Source organism: Cornus florida, unplaced genomic scaffold (genome assembly GCF_030987335.1).
Source record: "Cornus florida cultivar Cherokee Brave unplaced genomic scaffold, ASM3098733v1 CherokeeBrave_3.0.0_Hap2_Chr09, whole genome shotgun sequence".
Taxonomy (NCBI): domain Eukaryota; kingdom Viridiplantae; phylum Streptophyta; class Magnoliopsida; order Cornales; family Cornaceae; genus Cornus; species Cornus florida.
In genome coordinates, this window is record NW_026775579.1 from 1,646,377 (window position 1) to 1,667,350 (window position 20,974).

General features: G+C 35.2%; 1 long non-coding RNA gene across 1 annotated transcript; it reads right to left on the reverse strand.

The window, feature by feature from the left end:
- Positions 1–13,246: 13,246 nt before the first annotated feature.
- LOC132273221 (uncharacterized) lies at positions 13,247–19,359 on the reverse strand. Its single transcript, XR_009470052.1, has 2 exons — positions 19,244–19,359; positions 13,247–13,472 (listed from the first exon to the last, which is right to left on the reverse strand). It is a non-coding gene; the product is annotated as an uncharacterized LOC132273221 (long non-coding RNA).
- Positions 19,360–20,974: the final 1,615 nt, after the last annotated feature.

A 20,974-nucleotide genomic window follows, 5' to 3' on the forward strand; every position in this document is an offset into this window, starting at 1 on the left:
ATATAATTTAGTATCTAAATTTCATGAGGTCTATTACTATAGTAGGAACCAACATTCTTCGGACTTAATAATGTTATATAAGTTATTGATATAAAATCCCATAATTACCTTTCCATTCAGTCTACCAAATTTGTTAAAATAACTAGCAAATTAAATCTTCCTCCTTCTTTAACAGCATGCATATTTTTATATATTTCATGATGTCCATTCCCATAGCCTACACCAATAATTCTAGGTCCTTAAGGTGTTATAAACATCATTTAAGAACCCCCATCCAAGTTCAGGCTTGCCTTTTAACCCCTAGAGTAACAAAAATCTCAAAATTCCACATACTGGGCACTTTATAAAATTGGAGCCGCCTCGAATTTTAGATTGAGCCGGCTCCACCCATATTAGAGCCACCTCAACATCTTATGGAGCCAGCTCCACTTCAATGGAGCCGCCTCCATTGAAGGGTGGAGCCGCCTCCACTTCCCTAGCCTCCGTTTTTCCTTCTCTACTTCTTCTGTTCTTCGTCTTTGCTTCCGGCGAAAACTCCAACTGTCTGTTCTAAGTTTCTTAAGGATTTTAAGGGTTCACTTTAAGCCCTAATACTCCTAAAAACTCCTTCATTTCCACTACCAATTATTTGTCAAAAACTAAAAACAAGAACAGAACAATTTATGCCAAAACAAGTTACAGTTACAAAACATAAGACAGTTTCAGTTACAGAAGTTCCAACTGTCTGTTCTAAGTTTATTAAAGATTTTAGGAGTTCAATTTATGTCCTAACCATCCAAGAAACTCCTTAAATTCCATTACAAATTAATTTTCAGAAGTTTAAATCCTAACCAAAACAGTTTATGCAAAACAAAACAAATTAACAGTTACAATCTCGTCAGACAGTTTTCAGCCTATCTATCATGCATAAATCTCAGTTTTAAATTAAATTATATTCCTAGAGGCTATATAGAATGCACAGAACACAAGTTTATAGGAAAGAGATGGAATGAAACTTGTCTTCGAGATTTTTGAATTTAAAATCTCTACACCGTCTTTCTAGATATTCTGGCGATCACGCACTGTTCTAACTTCTCTGTTTCCTCCTTGGTTCCTCACACGAACAACACTCCTCCTATCCTTCCTTGGTTCAACCCACAGTCCATGGCTTAAATCCCATCTAGTGGTTCTCTCAGTCTCAAGCTCCACTCTGTTTTTCCCTCAAACACCATTACATGCCTCTGTATCTCTATATCTCACAATACGTGAATAGGGTTTTGTTTTTCCTAACCCTAGCAAACGTAAAAGATTATATATATATAGGCACTTACTAAAAACTAATTTTTAATTCCCAGCTAACTATAAGTCGGCTACCACAACCTCCTAAAATAAAACCCTAACTTTAAATTAAATATAAGACACAAAAAAAAAAAAAACAAATAATTAAATCAAAACAAATAGACAATTACAATTAAGCACAAAACCAAATAATCACATTATAACAAACAATTAAATTAAAACAAATAGACAATTACAATTAAGCACAAAACCAAATAATCACATTTAAATGTACATAAACCAAATAATCCACATCATTAAATAAAAATGAAATAAAATTCAAAGAAAATTTAATTTAAATTCCAACTATATCCTTTTTAAATATTAGGGATATTACATTCTTCCCCCCTAACAAAAGGAATTCCGTCCTCGGAATTCATGAATCTCTGAATTCTTTTATTTTAAATTCAGTTCCATTCCGTAGTGGATTCCGCCGCTATATACGGGCTCCACCAAATTCCAAATCCTTATCAAAAATTTTATGGTACCGTTAGTTAAGAAATACCAACTCTACACATAAGTTGTATTGCACAGCTAAGCATCCAAGTCCATAGTCCTCTAAGTGCCATAGAAGATAGCACAAACAAAATTGTCGATGCATGCAACGCTTAACAAGTTGGGAACACTGAACTATAGGCTACTACCTAAATCGACAAATAAAAGCCTGGAAAAGTCAGTGTAATACAAGAAACTGACCTTCCTCCAAAAATATTGCTTTCAAATACAGAAGGCATCCCAAACAACCATTTCCTGATAGAAAACTCCTATGTACAAGTTCAACTATCTACAACCTCCGACTGTCGCCTCCAACCCTTGCACAATCATTACCAAAAGAGAGTTTTTTTTTTTCCTCCGATGTATCCTTAAAGAAGACAAAGTCCTAATACATAACCTCACTTCCATGCCAGACCAACCAGTGAGAGATCTGTACAACATACTATCCAACATTAGCACAGATAATAACCGAAAAGCTAATTAATGCTTTCAATTACCCATGCAACTTATGATCAATATCCGAAGCATATTCTCCATGATCAAATATAATATTTTGATCAAATTTCCTGTCCAGAAATGCAAAGCATACTTGTTGCTTTAACACCGTCAAAAACTCCTTTGACATAGGAGTGTTTTACTCCTATAAGAGCTGACCACATACTATAACTCCGTTATCAGTGCAATATAGAACTGACACGACACGCCAACACAAACCCGACTAACAATGATGTCCACAGTCGAACTTGTGTGATCCACGACTCGTAATCCATATGGAATTAAAATTCCAACCAATGTCGGTATTGTCTACCGACCATCCACCTCCTGATTAGTCCTACTTCCCTGTTGATATAGGAAGTGACTAAGACCTCCAATGATATCCAAGTATCAACTTGCCACCTTGTTAATAGGTGACACTTGGAGACAGTGATATACATGACCCTATCCGTACTGGCTCACCAAGATGAACCTGATAAGTCGTACTGTAACTCATATCCATTTGACTGCACCGTAAAATTTATGAATTTTACATCTCAGTCAGTTAGACTTTCCTAGAACTAGAAAGATAACTACCAATCCTCCTTCGGTACTCTAACCACATCTGAATAAGGTACGACCTCCTGTGGGGTCAGCTCCAATAGTCGAAGTTGACCACCTCCATACCCCCAGTAAGAGCAAGTGTTAGCATTTCCACATGTAAAAATGCTACTGACTTCACCAAAAATCACCGAAGGTTCTATTACCATATCGGTTGATACAATCATCCTCCTTCATATTACTTTCACCAGATGAACTTAACGCAAAGTGTGAATCACCACATCTATTCATTTAAGCCGTCTCATGATCCGTGTTATTCATAGGAACGGATATCTTACCAGTTCCAAAATAGACAAAACGAAGCTGATATAATTTTATCAGTTAAGCAATATCCCAACCAGAATCCTAACCCTTGTGTAGAATCAGTAATGTCTCAACCAAATCCATGGAAATGACTCTATCATTCCTTCTCTAGTAAGAGAAATGGCTACAAGGATCTAGCGATCTCTGATGGTCCATCTGAATCTATCGAATAGATATCAGACTTTGAGACAAACTCACTGTGTCCCTCCTCCTGCCTGTCCTCCAAACAGCTACTTCAAGCCGTGAAGCATCATGTTTCTTCCATGATAAACAAGGAACTTAGAGTTGTGAACCTCAGTTCTCACATCCTCCTTCCAATTTGTCTAACAACCATATCATTAGTCTGGTAACACCAGCTTCTATATTTAGATGTTTAATCTGACCTTCAAGTTTTTGACATCCTACTTCCTTAACACAAGTAAGTGTCTATTAGACTTCTTGTCTAACTTCAAGGAATATGGAATCTTTTCATCATCCCAAAAAGTCAACAATTCCCAGCAACAACTATTTGTTGCGAACTGTGACCTAAAAGAAAGAAAGAAAAAAAAAAATTTCCATATTATTTGTGCAAATGAAAAGACCTTGCTTCCTCCTTGATATGCAACTCCAACAACTCCTCCTAATGACACCCCCTTATGAACTAAAATTCTTGATTAAGGATAAACTGATGAGTAGTTAATCCATCTGCTATCCTCAGTCAGTGGCGTTCCAATAAATACGTAAACCATTACAAGATCCTCCTGCTGACTTGGGAATACCTTTTAAAATTCCCGAGAAGCTATTCAGCAAAGTCAGTTCCTCTGATAAATCATCGTGGCTTTACAGTTTATCAAATTATTTTATATCATTTGACTCGAATTGCTGGTCTACTTACCCCATCCTGAAAGCGTACTATAACCTCACATGACTTGGTTCATCAGATTGGCTAAAAGTTGGTATACCTACCAAATCCCATGACCACATGCCCAAAATCCTAGCGTAATTAACGCTATTTCTCCAAAATGGTAGTTGACTGACCACTCACTTGTGTCCCTAACTAAACCGTTTTTCCAATCCTGACCAATTAACAAAAAAGAAACACATAATACACATATAATAAAAACAAAATAAAAATTTACATAAAACATCGTTCCTCCTGGTAAAGAAAATTTCTTTTGGAAATCAACTGTACCTGATTGGTTCACAATCTCCTTTTCCATTTCCAGAGGTAATCATCCAACCTTGAAACCTAAGCTCAAACCATAGCTCAAAACAACATTCTTTTGCCGCAGCAAATTCCAAAGGCTTAACCGTCATCCTCCTTATACACGAAATGCAACCCGTCAATGTATCTGTATAAAACAACTTAGATTGTCACAACCTAATCCCCCTACTCCTCGAAACGTGCTATATAATCTTTGCTGTGTTCTGATAAAAACTCCATCCGATCTTAACTCCTGAAGAGTTCTCTTTCTCGACCTCGTGTAAAGGTAATACAAAAGATTAACTATATATAGGTCGATCCACACCAACACTACCAGCATCGTTCACTGTACTATCAGCTCACAAGATCACCTTTGCGTGATCCTTGATTGCCAAGATTCAATACCCTCTTTGCTGGGTATCTTGAATTCTCCTCCCCCAGAATCCTCTTCGAACTCCTATTCCTCGGTTGTTTCCTTTAAGAGAACAACTGAAATCGTGTTGGTCCCTTTATGCGGTGACTTAAAACACACTCCTAAATTCTTCCTTGGCTTATACTTTTAAAAGTAGCGCCAACCAGAACTAAACTTTTGATCCCAAGTTCTGCTTCTGATAGAGAACTCGATAACGTACTGCTCTACTCCATCGGGTCTAATTCGCTTTCGCTGCGAACCTTATCCTTCTTTTAGTGTCAACCATTCCATAATTATGGAATATAATTGACATCAACTGCTCCTCCTAACGAACCGCAAAAGAGTACAACGAATCCTAATATGGCTTTAAGTTTTTAAGAGACGCAACGCGGAAGACTTCTAACGAAAGACACTCCTAAGGACACTAGAACCTGGAGTGCTCTGATACCAACTGTGATACCCCTCGATTCTAGAGCCACGGGTGATCAAGTCCGAGCATAGATCCGAGGGACGCCAACTGTCAATATGTAAACAAGCAAGAATACAAAACGAAATAAAAGAAAATAAATAATAAGCTGAGTAGAAATCTAAATACGAAAAACCTCCAAATAAAAGTTTAATAAAATTTAAACCTTTAATTCTGTACAACTCGGGAATCCAACTAGTGGACCCCTAATAATCCCAAATGATAAAACTTTACAGAATTAAAATCCAAAACTAAAGTCAGAAATAAAATTCTATTTAGTCGGAAGAGTGAGTGACTGTATCTGCATCCCCACGAACAAGCTCTACACCTGGTACTGTCAAACACCTGAAAAATAAGGGAGGGTCAGGCCCACATATAAGTTCCATACTACTACAATCCATACATAAACCCGATACGCAGATACATCCTAGATAGCTCAACAATAGCTAAAGTAGTCCATATAGATATAAGTACACACTATAGGATGTTCACCAGCCCACATAATCCGTCTCAGATTTCTCAACCCAGTGCGTTAGTGAAGAACCAGAAGTTGACCCGATAACGGACCTGAAATGCGGAAGCGAAAGAAGCCAAATGACCTCAAGAGATGTACGTCATCCTTAAAGCCCCAAAATGACTCTCCATGAAGCCACGGAACTCAAATGAGCCAAGTAAATAAAGCAAGAATGCCTAACCCGAAAAGAGATGAACTAAGAGCAAAATGGTCATTTCTCACTAAAAAGGGTGCCATCGTGCACACCATTGGAAGGACAACAAAAAATGAACAAAATTAGACTCAAGAATCATCTGATTCTGAGTCCGGGCAGAAAAGATATGAAATTCCAACACCCGATGCGAAAGTTATGAAGCAATGACTTAAACATTTTCCAAAATTTTCATAATAAACTTTGAAAACAAAAGTGCATAGAAAATAAGATACATGTCATTGGCCTCCGGCCTCATCTCATACATGTTAAATACATTGAAAAGAGTGCACTTACATACACTTTACATATACGAATCAACGAATACAAGTTTAAATAAATAGGGCTACAAAGAGGCATCTTATGCTAACACTTGCATAAAATAGAAACTTAGAAAGTGTAAGCCATCCAAGGAGCAATGGAATCTTCAAATTCTGAGTCATGTACCTGAAATATGCCCCAGTATCGTAGGAGTGAGTAACATAAAGCTACTCGTAGGAGATGAGCATGCATCGACCTAGCATTTTACAATTTTATCACCTTATGGTGAAATATGTTAAAGGGGCTTATGCCACCTAACGTCTATGTCAAGATGAGACCCAAGGAGCATCCTAAGCTACCTAGATCATTTATATCATAATCACATTGTTTATGCAATTCAAACAACATGGAAACATGTTATACAGGGCAACAAGATATAGATTCTCAAAGTCTTCAACTTGAAATCCAAAATACAAAAACAACAAGTGTGGGTCATGCTACCTAACATCTATGTTCAAAATGAATCTATAAGGTCATTCCTAAACTACATTTGAACATCAAAACACAAATTATGATATCGATGCAATTTAACCAACAATGGAACTTCCAATACAATGCATGAAGCATGCTTTCACAAAGCTACATCTTAAGCTCAAAATAGGAAATCAAATAAGGAACAACAAGTTATGATATCATCTAGTTATCAACTTGAAATGAAATACAAAATCAAACAAAGTGGATACTCGGACGTCATGCCGGATCAGACCGATAACATAGTTACTTTAGGATTACTAGCCCATGGGTAACCTCCTTATGTGCGCACTAGACTATATAGAGGGACAATCCCTCGTACTAGAACCAAGTCTTAGCCGTAGCCAAACAACGACATCCCCAAGTTTCCAAAATCAACAAATTGTGCAACAACGTATATATATCAACATGTATATACAAGATATCAACTATTTATCAAGCACAATCCAAATTTTGGAAACTTATACAATGCATGCTCAAAATTCACAACTACTATGGCATGTAAGATGTCAAATACAAAGTCTGCAAATCCTTACACATAGCAACAATATATTTAATAAGGAAAAACATATTCTCATGAATATAAAAGTAACAACTATGTTATCCAATATTCAAAAGTAATCAAGTGAACATACATCAAATCCAAATCCATGATTTAAATATAGAAACAACTTCCAAAATGCAATTAAATCCATGGAGTAATAAAGTAGAATTTAATTAAACATAAATAGTTAAATTCTCTAAATTCCAAATTAATCCAGATAACCTCAATTTAATATATATTGAAAGATATGTCATTGTCATTATATATATAACATCAAATGACAAGTTAAGTGATTAAAACACTTAAAACAAAATTAATCAAGCTAATTAATCAATTTTCTCTAGATTTTTAAACAATTCCAAACGCCCTCAATTTAATCTATATTAGAGAACATGCTAAGGCCTATTTAAATACCATATTACAACTTGATTTAATGCTTGATACAACCATGTGAATTAAACTTTCACTAAAGATAAATATTAAATAAAAGTTGTAATTCTTAATCAAATGATCCAAATTTAATATATATTAACCAACATATCTAAGTATAATTTCCTAATATGTTACAATTCAAATTAAAGTTATACATCATTATAAATTTTAAATCTTATACAAAGAAATAAAAATTACTAACTTTCTAGATTTGATACAAGGCATACATATATGTTGTATAATCATGGAAAACACACAATACAACACACAAATAATCCTAAAACATTCCCTACCTCAATTGGAATGAAAATCCCAATTACCACCGAAATGAAATTGCCCCAAATTTTTGGTCCGCAAAACAGATTTTTCAGCTTGATGCCTTCAACTTGTAAAATTCATAAAAAATTCAATTCTAACCCAAATTGAATGAATCCAAAGCCCAATGAAAGCTTAAACATTTTAATTTGATAATATCAATTTAGTTTAATAAAATATTTTCCCAATTGAAACAGTTTTGCCCCACAACTTTGAAACAAATTCTGCCCAGAAAACACATTTTCAGCCTGTAGCTTCCAACTTTGAAAATTCATGAAAAATTCATTTGGCATCCAAATTGGGCAAACCTAATTTACTTTGGAAGTAAACATATGAGAGTGTAAAACTGGAAATTTAAGCCATGATCCAATGTCAAAAGGTTAGTGAAATAAATCATCTAAAAATATGTTTTCCAGCTGCAATAAAAACATGGACAACAGATAGTTTTGGATTTTTAAAAAAATTTAGAAATGCTCTAAAATCGTGAAAAAATTTTGAGTAGTGTAGAACCTATGGAGAAAGTTTTAGTAAAAATTTCAAGGCAATTAAAGTACCACAACTCTATCTAAAAATTCATTTACAGACCGAAAAGGAAAAGCTTCAAATTTCCAGCAACTAGCTTGCAACTTCAAAACTTCATAACTAATTCATTTTAAATCCAAATTACATGAAACCAAAACTAAGTGAAAGCTAATTGAGTATATTTTCATATTGTATATTTAATTTGACAAGATTAATTTCAAGTTAAAACAGTTTAAGGGCAAAATACAAGACCTTCTCTTCCATGCATGTAAAACACTCAATAATGACATAAAAATACTTCAAAATAATAGATCAATACCTCACTAGAGAATTGAATCTCTAGATACCAAAGCAAAACTAGGAGTTAGTTTAGATCCTTCAAGGGTTTTAAAGAGAAGAGTGGGAGGAACCTAAAGTATTCCAAGTTCAAAGTTCTAAGGTGAGTGAAAGGGCACCAAAAATGAAGTCAAAGATACTAGTCAAGCTTTTATCCAATGGTGGCTTCCTTAGGGTTCTTGAGAGGAAAGTGATGAATGAATTAAAATGTGTAAACCCTAAGCTAAATTGGTGGGCTTCTCCACTCACTAGGTGCTCTTGCACTACCTCTCACACACACACTAATGCAAGACTAAAGGTGAGTCCTACACTTGTCATGAATCCAAGTAAGCTTCCAAGATTGAATATTAACCCTACACTTGTCAACCATCCATGCCAACAAGTGCACCAATCCTAAGACAACAAGTGGGTGAATCTCCACCCTCCATGTGTCATGAGATTAAGCCTCCAAGTGGTTCCACCATAAAATCAACAAGTGGCACCATAGGAATGTGACACTTGTCATATTTTTCAGAAATTGCAAAAAGGTCCTTTTTGAAAATATCTTCCAATTTAATTTGCAAAATGGTCCCTAAGAAAAAAAAATAGTTACTTTACTTAATTACCCAAAAACCACTCAAGTTATGGATAATTACAAAAATTCTTGTTTTCATGGCTTTTACAAAGAAAGTAAACATTTAATATGCATTTCTACCAAAGTAAAAATGTAGATGTCATGGAATTTAAATATCATGGACGTATGCCAAGCCGGAATCAAATCCGAGCACAAAAAGTGAGGTTAAGCACGGAAAAATGAAAAACGACTAAAGGACGAAAAAGGGAAAAGACGAAAAAATGAATAGTGTCAAAAAAATGAAAAATATGGAAATGACTCGGTTCTCAAAGGAAGTTGTCAATCCAAAGGAAAGAGTCTTAGAAACCATTTCCGAGCACTCGAGACAATACTAAGAGGCGGGAAATCGAACCCGAAAAGGAAAAGACAATGAAAAAAAAAATTTATCGGCAAAATTTGAAGAAAGGGAAAGAAATGAAAATGACCGGGTTATTACAACCTTCCCACCTTAAAGGGATTTCGTCCCCGAGATCCAGCCCTAAGAAACTAAAGGTGAAACCAGGATAACTACGGAGTACATCTCTTTGTACCCCACACAACGTGCTACAAAAGCAATCCCAAAGCTGAAAGACAACGTACAAACCAAGGTCATTCGCACCCACGTGCTTACGACAGGACAACCTCTCAAAAGGAAATTGACCACACGTAGTCAAAAGTCACATACATAGAATCCAAGGTTGGACAAAGGAACGGAAGACAACAACCATAAGCATTCCTCCTAATGAACCATCATACCGATCCAAAAACAATCCAAAAAGAACTTAATATCATCATAGATCAAATCAAAGTACAAAACATGGACAACGTGGCAGTACGAATAGCTACTAGAACCCGCCCACACTTACTCGTCAGTAAGGTAGCATGACAGTATAAGGCACTAATTGATAACCTGCCCCCTACTAGGTCTCCCCATGAAACCTCTCGATACAAATGACATCAATGTCGTGAATCATCATTACCAAAAGCACTACGGGAACCAGGCATCTTGTGAGAGTTGGGGTAGCTAATCCCGAAACTCTGACAATAATGTCACAGGCACCGCTAAGCTTAAGGTCCTAAGTCCTTAATACAACAAAACCAACAACTCCAATGCTTCAAAATACTCCTGTTAACAACCTAAATCACGAATCCAAAGCCTGACAAACAAAACATCATCTCCGAAATCCCAGATATCATCCTGAAATAGATCAACTACGAAACCACACCGAAATCAAACATCGGATCACAATCCCTACTACGGGTGACCAAATCCTCGAAATACAAGTCCACTAAGTGGTACACACATCAAGTCCTGACAACTAAAGTCACAAAACGAATCTCTCAAAAACGTACTTGGCATCACCAAGCTAAATCAAAATCCTTTAATTTCAATTCACAATCAATCACTGGAACTACAATTCCTCAAAACTATGTCTAGCCATAACTAGGACGAGAAAACTGCATAAGGAAGCCATATCCAACAACGATCCTCCAAAACTCCTCCTAAGAGTCAACCACATCCACGCCTCCAAAACTGGAACAAGTCTCCAAAAGACATTCTCAAAAGAGCATCGAGCTCACCTCACGAATCAAACAATCCTCAAAGATATGGATATAAGTCTCCGTAAAATGATGTCACACCAATTAACTCACTTGAGCACCACAACCATCAATAACCATGGCAGGAACTCCCCAAGGGAAGACACGAAAGAAAGGGGACCACCAGTCCTTAAAAGGACAACAAAGTCAACGACAATTATAACAAACAATTAAATTAAAACAAATATGTCTGAAATGAAAGACAACAAAGTCAACGACTTCACCCCCTACATGGAAGTAAGTCGACCAAAATCTATCAAATCCTCACCAAGGACTCAAGACAACAACGATGATCCTCATGGACCAACCAACCCCAAAACAGTGCACAACGAAACGGAGGGAAGAGACTCACTCCTTGTGAAGTCCCTAACATGAACCAGCACAAAACCATTGTGGAAACCCGCATACAGACTACGTGCGACCAAGGGAAACGAATGGGAAAACCAAACCTGAAAGTCATGCATATGACAAGGAATGCAACTACCAGAAAGAAAATCCACTTACATAGATGAAAATCAAAAGCACATGCTGCACGTCTCCACATAAACACAAAAGCATGTCATTAAAGCGCAGTAACAACATGGCATCTCGAAGTATATAAGAAATGCATGCTATTGCCACACAACAAGAAGGCAAACGTGGATAGACCTCCACCTACTCATGCATCATAATATCATAAATTATACTACTAACATGGTAGTAAATGAAATTACAGAAAATAAAAGTGATGCAACAATGAATCTTATGGACATCGTGTCCTAGAGTGCCTAGGTAAAAAGGAAGGACCAGTCCTAGCCATACACTGACTCCAAAAACTAATGCAACAACAACCTGTCTCAAAACAAACGTGAGCCCTTACCACAATGGTAAGACTCCTACAATCCATCTCTGAATCTAAGGGTGACACTATAAGTGACACTAACAATGCAATGCTCTCTCTACCTGAAGCATCTATTAATCGATTTAACCCCAAAAGCGTCATCGCGCAAGGAGAACTCAAAGAAAATGGCAACTATAACCATACCAACAACAACCAAATCAATCACCACGAATGATCTCCAAAATAACCATCATCATCATCTATCAAAAGGACAACGCCTATCAAAACGAAAACCAACCTTGATTCCATCTGAACTACACTCGTAGCTTGCCAGTACGGTAGCATGACAGTGCCATGCACCCGCCCATAACGTACCCGCCCATGAAAATTACAATCTTAAAGGAACCTTCCAAAATAACCAAGGATCCCAAAAGGTCCAAAACCTAACCATGGCCTAAAATCAACAAATCCAGTACTACGGTTGTGCCTAATGTCTCACCCCACGAAAGCCTAAACAAAAGATGTCTCTCCACCTACCTCAAAACCAACTCTAAGTCAACAACAACCTAAACTGCAATGCAACCGTGACTACAATCACCATCAACCTCAACTCAAGCCTCAATGACTAATCTCGTGTCATGCCAAATATGCAATATAGTTATGCATATACAAATCTGATCTAGAATACATCATATGTCATGCTCTTTACATAATAATTAAATCATGCTAAACAAACAGCATACCACATGTAGCACGTAAGCACATAAACATGTTATCAAAGCAAAACAAGTTATCATGAAGCATATAAACATATAGAGCATGGCAACATAAGCATGATATGCACCCAAAACCTGTCGTCCAAGGTATTCAAACCTAGGAGCTCTGATACCACCTGTAACGACCCAGATTTCTCAACCCGGTACGTTAGTGATGAATCAGAAGTTGACCCGATAACGGACCCAAAATGCAGAAGCGAAAGAAGCCAAATGACCTCAAGAGATGTACGTCATCCCTAAGGCCCCAAAATGACTCTCCATGAAGCCACGGAACTCAAATGAGCTAAGTAAATGAAGCAAGAATGCCTAACCCGAAAAGAGATGAACTAAGGGCAAAATGGTCATTTCTCACTAAAAAGGGTGCCACCGTGCAAACCATTGGAAGGACAACAAAAAAAAAAAAACAAAATTAGACTCAAGAATCGTCTAATTCTGAGTTCGGGCAGAAAAGATATGAAATTCCAACACCCGATGCGAAAGTTATAAAGCAATGACTTAACATTTTCCAAAATTTTCATAATAAACTTTGAAAACAAAAGTGCATAGAAAATGAGATACATGTCATTGGCCTCCGGCCTCATCTCATACATGTTAAATATATTGAAAAGAGTGCACTTACGTACACTTTACATATACGAATCAACGAATACAAGTTTAAACAAAAAGGGCTACAAAGAGGCATCTTATGCTAACACTTGCATAAAATAGAAACTTAGAAACTGTAAGCCATCCAAGGAGCAATGGAATCTTCAAATCCTGAGTCATGTACCTGAAATATGCCCCAGTATCGTAGGGGTGAGTAACATAAAGCTACTCGTAGGAGATGAGCATGCATCGACCTAGCATTTTACAATTTTATTACCTTTTGGTGAAACATGTTAAAGGGGCTTATGCCACCTAATGTCTATGTCAAGATGAGACCCAGGGAGCATCCTAAGCTACCTAGATCATTTATATCATAATCACATTGTTCATGCAATTCAAACAACATGGAAACATGTTATACAAGGCAATAAGATATAGATTCTCAAAGTCTTCAACTTGAAATCCAAAATACAAAAACAACAAGTGTGGGTCATGCTAACTAACGTCTATGTTCAAAATGAATCTATAAGGTCATTCCTAAACTACATTTGAACATCAAAACACAAATTATGATATCGATGCAATTTAACCAATAATGGAACTTCCAATACAATGCATGAAGCATGCTTTCACAAAGCTACATCTTAAGCTCAAAATAGGAAATCAAATAAGGAACAACAAGTTACGATATCATCAAGTTATCAACTTGAAATGAAATATGAAATCAAACAAAGTGAATACTAGGATGTCACGCCGGATCAGACCGACAACATAGTTACTTTAGGGTTACTAGCCCATAGGTAACCTCCCTATGTGCACACTAGACTATATAGAGGGACAATCCACCGTACTAGAACCAAGTCCTAGCCGTAGCCAAACAACGACATCCCCAAGTTTCCAAAATCAACAAATTGTGCAACAATGTATATATATTAACATGTATATACAAGATATCAACTATTTACCAAGCACAATCCAAAATTTGGAAACTTATACAATACATGCTCAAAATTCACAACTACTATGGCATGTAAGATGTCAAATACAAAGTGTGCAAATCTTTACACATAGCAACAATATATTCAATAAGGAAAAACATATTCTCATGAATATAAAAGTAACAACTATGTTATCCAATATTCAAAAGTAATCAAGTAAACATACATCAAATCCAAATCCATGATTTAAATATAGAAACAACTTCCAAAATGCAATTAAATCCATGGAGTAATAAAATATAATTTAATTAAACATAAATAGTTAAATTCTCTAAATTCCAAGTTAATCCAGATAACCTCAATTTAATATATATTGAAAGACATGTCATTGTATTATATATATAACATCAAATGACAAGTTAAGTGATTAAAACACCTAAAACAAAATTAATCAAGCTAATTAATTAATTTTCTCTAGATTTTTAAACAATTCCAAATGCCCTCAATTTAATCTATATTAGAGTACATGTTAAGGCCTATTTAAATACCATATTACAACTTGATTTAATGCTTGATACAACCATGTGAATTAAATTATGATTGAGCCGAACCTAAAATCGGATTCAGATTTGTCAGATTTTTTTGACTCTAGAGATGATGACTTTCAAATTCCACCACCAAGGAGTGGTGCTTCCAAAAGAAAGTGAAATTTTGTTGGGGTTGTTGGGAATTATGATGTATTAAGTAGACTACTATATGTCTAAAGTTTTTATTTCAGACTGATCTATATCTGTTGCAAATCTATATTGATTACCTTCAAGGGATTTGGTCTGGGATTATGTTGGGATACTTACTACGAATTATATTAATTAAAGTACATATTTATTGGGATGTAATGCATAATATATATTCTAAGGAAGATTTATATAGTTGCCTTGTTGGTCCCGTATCATAAAAATGACTTATATATATTGTTTATGAATTATATATATATTGTTTATCATATTTAATAGGAATTAATAGTCCAAAATAAAGAGCTAGACCTAATCAATCAATCCACAAAAGATTACCTAATTTGTAGTAATCCAAATTCATACTTCAATAAATTGTCAAATGTCCTTCTCAACTGTTGTACCCTAATGGGATGGGATTTGGAGTCACTGCGAATTGACACCCATTTTTTATCCTTTTTCTTGGGAAGTAGTCGTCATTTAACTCCCCATTTATGGTAGTTTCGTCAGAATTTAAGTCGTATGTGTCATTTCTCTTTCCTTTTTCCACTTGGACAACAGAATTTAATTATTTGTTTTATTTTTCTGAACACTGCCCCATGCATATATATATATTTTTAGGTCAAAATAAAATATATATGGCTTCATATTTCGTTCAACATCAGACATCATACACACATATTTCTTACAGACAAAAGAAACACCATAATATAAACAGACATACAAGGTCCAAACCAAACCCAGCAACACAGGTTGCAAACCTTCCAAAAACTGTGTCACACCTAACTTCCGCACATACAAAAGGACACCCACCCCCCTCCAAAACATTCCTTCACAACCAGGCAGAAAGGGTCCTCCCAAATCCTTCGTGGTTCCTTAAGTTCCATCGTCACTTATGGCGTCAGAAAAGTTGAGAACTTCGATGATGTCGTCGTCAGACTTGGAGTTGCATGGCTCTTAAAGCCTCCTCAAGTGCCGTTCCATCCTCATCACCAATCTCTAGAGGCGAGTGAGGTCAATCCCATAATTGTCAATTTGCATGATCAGGTCTTGCAGCGTAGGGGGAGGATCTGGACCAGAGGGTGCTTGACGACCAGAGAAAGGAGTGAAAGTGGGGTAATTGGGGCTAGGTCTGCTTGGTCTGTGATTTGGTAGTGCGCCACTGCTGCTTGGCTTAGAGGAAGACATGATGTTTATGGGTGCTTGGAACAATACTCAGCACATATATTTATAGCACAAGTCGTGGCACTGTGGGTGGGACTGGTGGTTGAACCGATTTATGTTTATAAGCCAATCCATCAATAAATATTTAACTACCCCAGTTCTTAGGATTGATAATACAAATTAAATTGATTTTATGTTTATAGTAGTTGAGATTTTATGTACGTACTTCTTCTATTTTCTTACGTAATTATTGGGATGTTGTGTACAATACATATGCGTATTTTCAGGCAGAATGAAGTAGTTGTCTTGTTAGTCTCATATCCTAAATATATATTCTTAATTTTATATTTCATAAAATTTTATATCTAAATTTGAAGAAAATAATTTTGGACATATGTTTTTTGAATTGATATAAGTTATATATGTTTATGAACTTATATTCTTGCCTTTCATTTACCAAAAAAATAAAACAAAAAGGAGGTATTAAATACCTCTTTTTAGAGGTTGCCAGCCAAGGATACTGAGACTGGAACCCAGGGCAAAGGGTCAATGATTCATGTCTTTCATCCATGTAGGTAAAACAATGCAGGAATGTTTTCTACACATTAGTTTATTTTTGTCCTACCTTGTCATGTTTTCTACAAAAAAAACCAAAAAAATAAAAATAAAAAGGACGTATTTTAGAATACCTTTTTTCCGATTTGGAGTCACTTGACGGTACTGAGAGTCGAACCCAGGACAAAGGGTCAACATTTGCCAACACCTAAGCGAAGAGTCCATTGTTGCTCTTAGTGTTCGATTGATACATATTTTATCCTTTAAGTAACATACAGACTGTTGTGCAAAGGGGAGTGTTTAAATTTGGTCGATCATATATATGGCTTCATATTTATTGCTTATTGAGAGAGACTACAATTATGATAAGTTTAATGGTAGAGTTTTTAGAGTGACTGCGAATTTTTCTTTCCTTTTTTCTCATCACTCGTCTAATATTATTCTTATTCATAATTTTTTATTCACACTACCCCCATGCATATATATAGTAATGTGATTTTATACATATATTGTGACGACCCTAGATTTTTCAACCCAATGTGTCCTGTGATGAACTAAAAGAATGACCAGATAACGGATCCGAAATGCGGAAACGAAGTAAACTAAGTGGCCACTAGAGATGTACGTCATCCCTAAGGCATCAAAATGACTCCCCATGGCATGATCAAATTGCAATATATGCTATTGTGTGATGATGTGAACATACACGCAAGTGTAAAATGGTATTTTAAATATGCTACAATGGCCCATGGCCTTATTACAACTCATTTACAACATTTGACATGTCAGACCTCCAAGTTAGAAAAATTACATTTCATAGACAAATCATGAACATGCTAATACTTGCATGTGAACAAGAATGTTTCTAAAGAAGCTTAACTCAGCAAATACCCAAGCAATTGCAATCTCCAATCTTGTATCCTGTACCTGAAATATGCCCCAGTATCGTAAAGGTGAGTAACATAAAGCTACTCGTAGGAAATGAGCATGCATCGACCTACATTTTACAAGTGTACATGATTTAATCATTGTAGTTCATTCCACCTAACGTCTATGTCAAAGGTGAGACTCAGGGAGCATCCTAACTACCTAAGATCATTTCTAGCATAAAACACATCTTTTATGCAATTTCAACAACACAAGAGCATACTACACATAGCAATAAGATATAACATGCTTACACAAAGCAACTAGTTAGAAACATCCTTACACAAAGCAACTAGATAGAAACATACTTACACAAAGCAACTAGATATAGATTCTCAAAGTTATAAACTTGAAATCTAAATGCTAAATAAACTAAATATAGCAATTTAGTATGGATGTACTTAACAACATCAAATCGCCAATAGCCAAAACCACAGTCACAATATAAACATGATTGATAACTTGGAATTGAATGCGAAAACAAATAGTGGAAGACTTGGACATCACGTCTCGGACTAAACCAAGAACAAATTGGTTATTTCAGGCATTAACCCGTTGGGAAGACCACCCTAGTGCGTACTATCTCAATTGGGGAGAACTCATACCTCCCGCACTAAAACCGAACTTTAGCCATATCACAGTAACAATGTCCCAAGACTCCAAAATAATCAAATAAGTTCACAACTTATACGTAATTTATATAATGCACTAAGTCACCTTCCATGCACAAGTAAATTGTATCCACACAACACATGCTCTAAATTCACAACTACTATAGGATGACAATGTCGAATCTTCAAAGTGTGATTCGTTACACGCTATAACAATATAATCCAATATTGAAAACATAAACTCATAAATTCATTATAAGTCAAAAATCATGCTTTAAACATACTATCAATGTCAAATACATGAGTTAATTAATAATACCATAGAAACGGAATTTAATCTATAAACTAATTACATTCCCTAGGTTTCAAATCTCAATCAAATGGTCTCTAATTAATACATGATAAACAATATAGCATGGTCATTACATACACCACATCAAAACTCGATTAGGCCATAAGAACAACAAAGTGGAATTTAATTAAATCATGATAATCAAATCCCTAACTTCTAAAACAACATCAAATGGTTCCAAATTAACATATGCTAGAACATAGGCTATAGTTATCACAAATATCAAGTTAAACACTTAATTAGGCCAATGGAACCCTTAATTAGATTTTAATTAATCATTTTAATTAAAATCTCTAGATTTTCATACTTATCCAAATGCTGTCAAATTAAAGTATGTTAAACAACATGCCAAAACATAATTTAAAAGCATATCACAAGTCAATTTCATGCAAGGTACGGCCATGGGATTTAATCTTTCACAAAAGATAAATATTAAATAAAATATGTAATTTTTATTCAATCAATACCAATTTAATGTATGTTAACAAATATATTAAAACATAATTTTCTAGCATGCCACAATTCAAATCAAAGTTATATATCATCATGAATTTTAAATCTTATACAAAGAAATAAAAATTACCAACTTTCTAAATTTGATACAAGGCATACATATAAGTTGTATAATCATGAAAAACACTCAATACAACACATATAAATCCTAAAACATTTCCTACCTCAATTGGAATGAAAATCCCAATTACCACCGAAATGAAATCGCCTTAAATTTTTGATCCGCAAGACAGATATTTCAGCTTGTTACCTTCAACTTGGGAAATTCATAAAAAATTCAATTCTAATCCAAATTGAATGAATCCAAAGCCCAATGAAAGCTTAAACACTGTAATTTGATAATATCAATTTATTTCAACAAAATATTTTCTCAATTGAAACAGTTTTGACCCACAACTTTGAAACAAATTCTGCCCAGAAAACACATTTTCAGCCTGTAGCTTCCAACTTTGAAAATTCATGAAAAATTCATTTGACATCCAAATTAGGCAAACCTAATTTATTTTAGAAGTAAACATATGAGAGTGTAAAACTGAAAATTTAAGCCATGATCCAATGTCAAAAGGTTAGTGAAATAAATTATCTAAAAATATGTTTTCCAGCTGCAATAAACACATGGACAACAGATAGTCTCAGATTTTTAAAAAAATTTAGAAATGCTCTAAAATCATGAAAACATTCTGAGTAGTGTAAAATCCATGGGGAAAGTTCCAGTAAAAATGTCAAGGTAATTGAAGCACCACAGCTCCATATAAAAATTCATTTCCGGACCGGATAAGAAAAGATTTAAATTTCCAACAACTAGCTTGCAACTTCAAAAATTCATAACTAATTCATTTTAAATCCAAATTACGTGAAACAAAAACGAAACGGAAGCTAATTAATTATATTTTCATATTATATATTTAATTTGACAAGATTTATTTCAAGTTAAAATAGTTTAAGGGCATAATACAAGTCATTCTCTTCTATGCATGTAAAACACTCAATAATGACATAAAAATACTTCAAAATAATAGATCAATACCTAACTAGAGAATTGAATCCCTAGATACCAAAGCAAAACTAGGAGTTAGGCTAGATCCTTCAAGGGTTTTGAAGAGGAGGATAAGGGGAACAAAAAGTATTCCAAGCTTTATGGTCTAAAGAAAGTGGAAGGGCCTCAAAGATCAAGGTCAATGCCTAAAGCTTCAAGCTTCATCCATGGAGGCTAGGGTTTTGTGGTGAGGAAGAAAGAGATGAAATGTGAAAATGTGTGAGTGGAGGAAATAGAAATCCTCTACTCACTATGTGATCCTACACCATGGTCAACACACACATCTATGGTTAATTGCACAAAAACCCTCCTTTAAAACCATAATCCCAAAGTGGCCCAAAGATATTTGCAAGACTAAATTGTGAACCTACACTTGTCACCAATCCATGGCTCCTTCCTAGGCTTAATCGCACACCTACACTTGTCAACCATCCAAGCCAACAAGTGCACCAATCCTAGGCTAACAAGTGGGTGAATCCTCACCCTCCAAATGTCATCATCCAATGCATCAAAGTGTTTCCACACAAATGTCAACAAGTGGACCAATGAGAGTGTGACACTTATCACACTTTTTAAAAATTACAAAAAGGTCCTTTTTGAAAATATCTTCCAAATTTAATTGCAAAATGGTTCCCAAGATGAAAAATTATTACTTTATTTAATTACACTAAAACCCCACAAGTTAAGAAGAATTACACTAAAGTATGTATTAATGCCCCTTTATGAAGGAAGTAAGCAATCAACATGCTTTTCTAGAAAAGTAAAAATACCACTATCATGGAAATCAAATATCATGAATGCATAAAAAACCGGAATCAAATCCGAGCACAAAAAGTGAGGTTGTGAAAGGAAAAAGGAT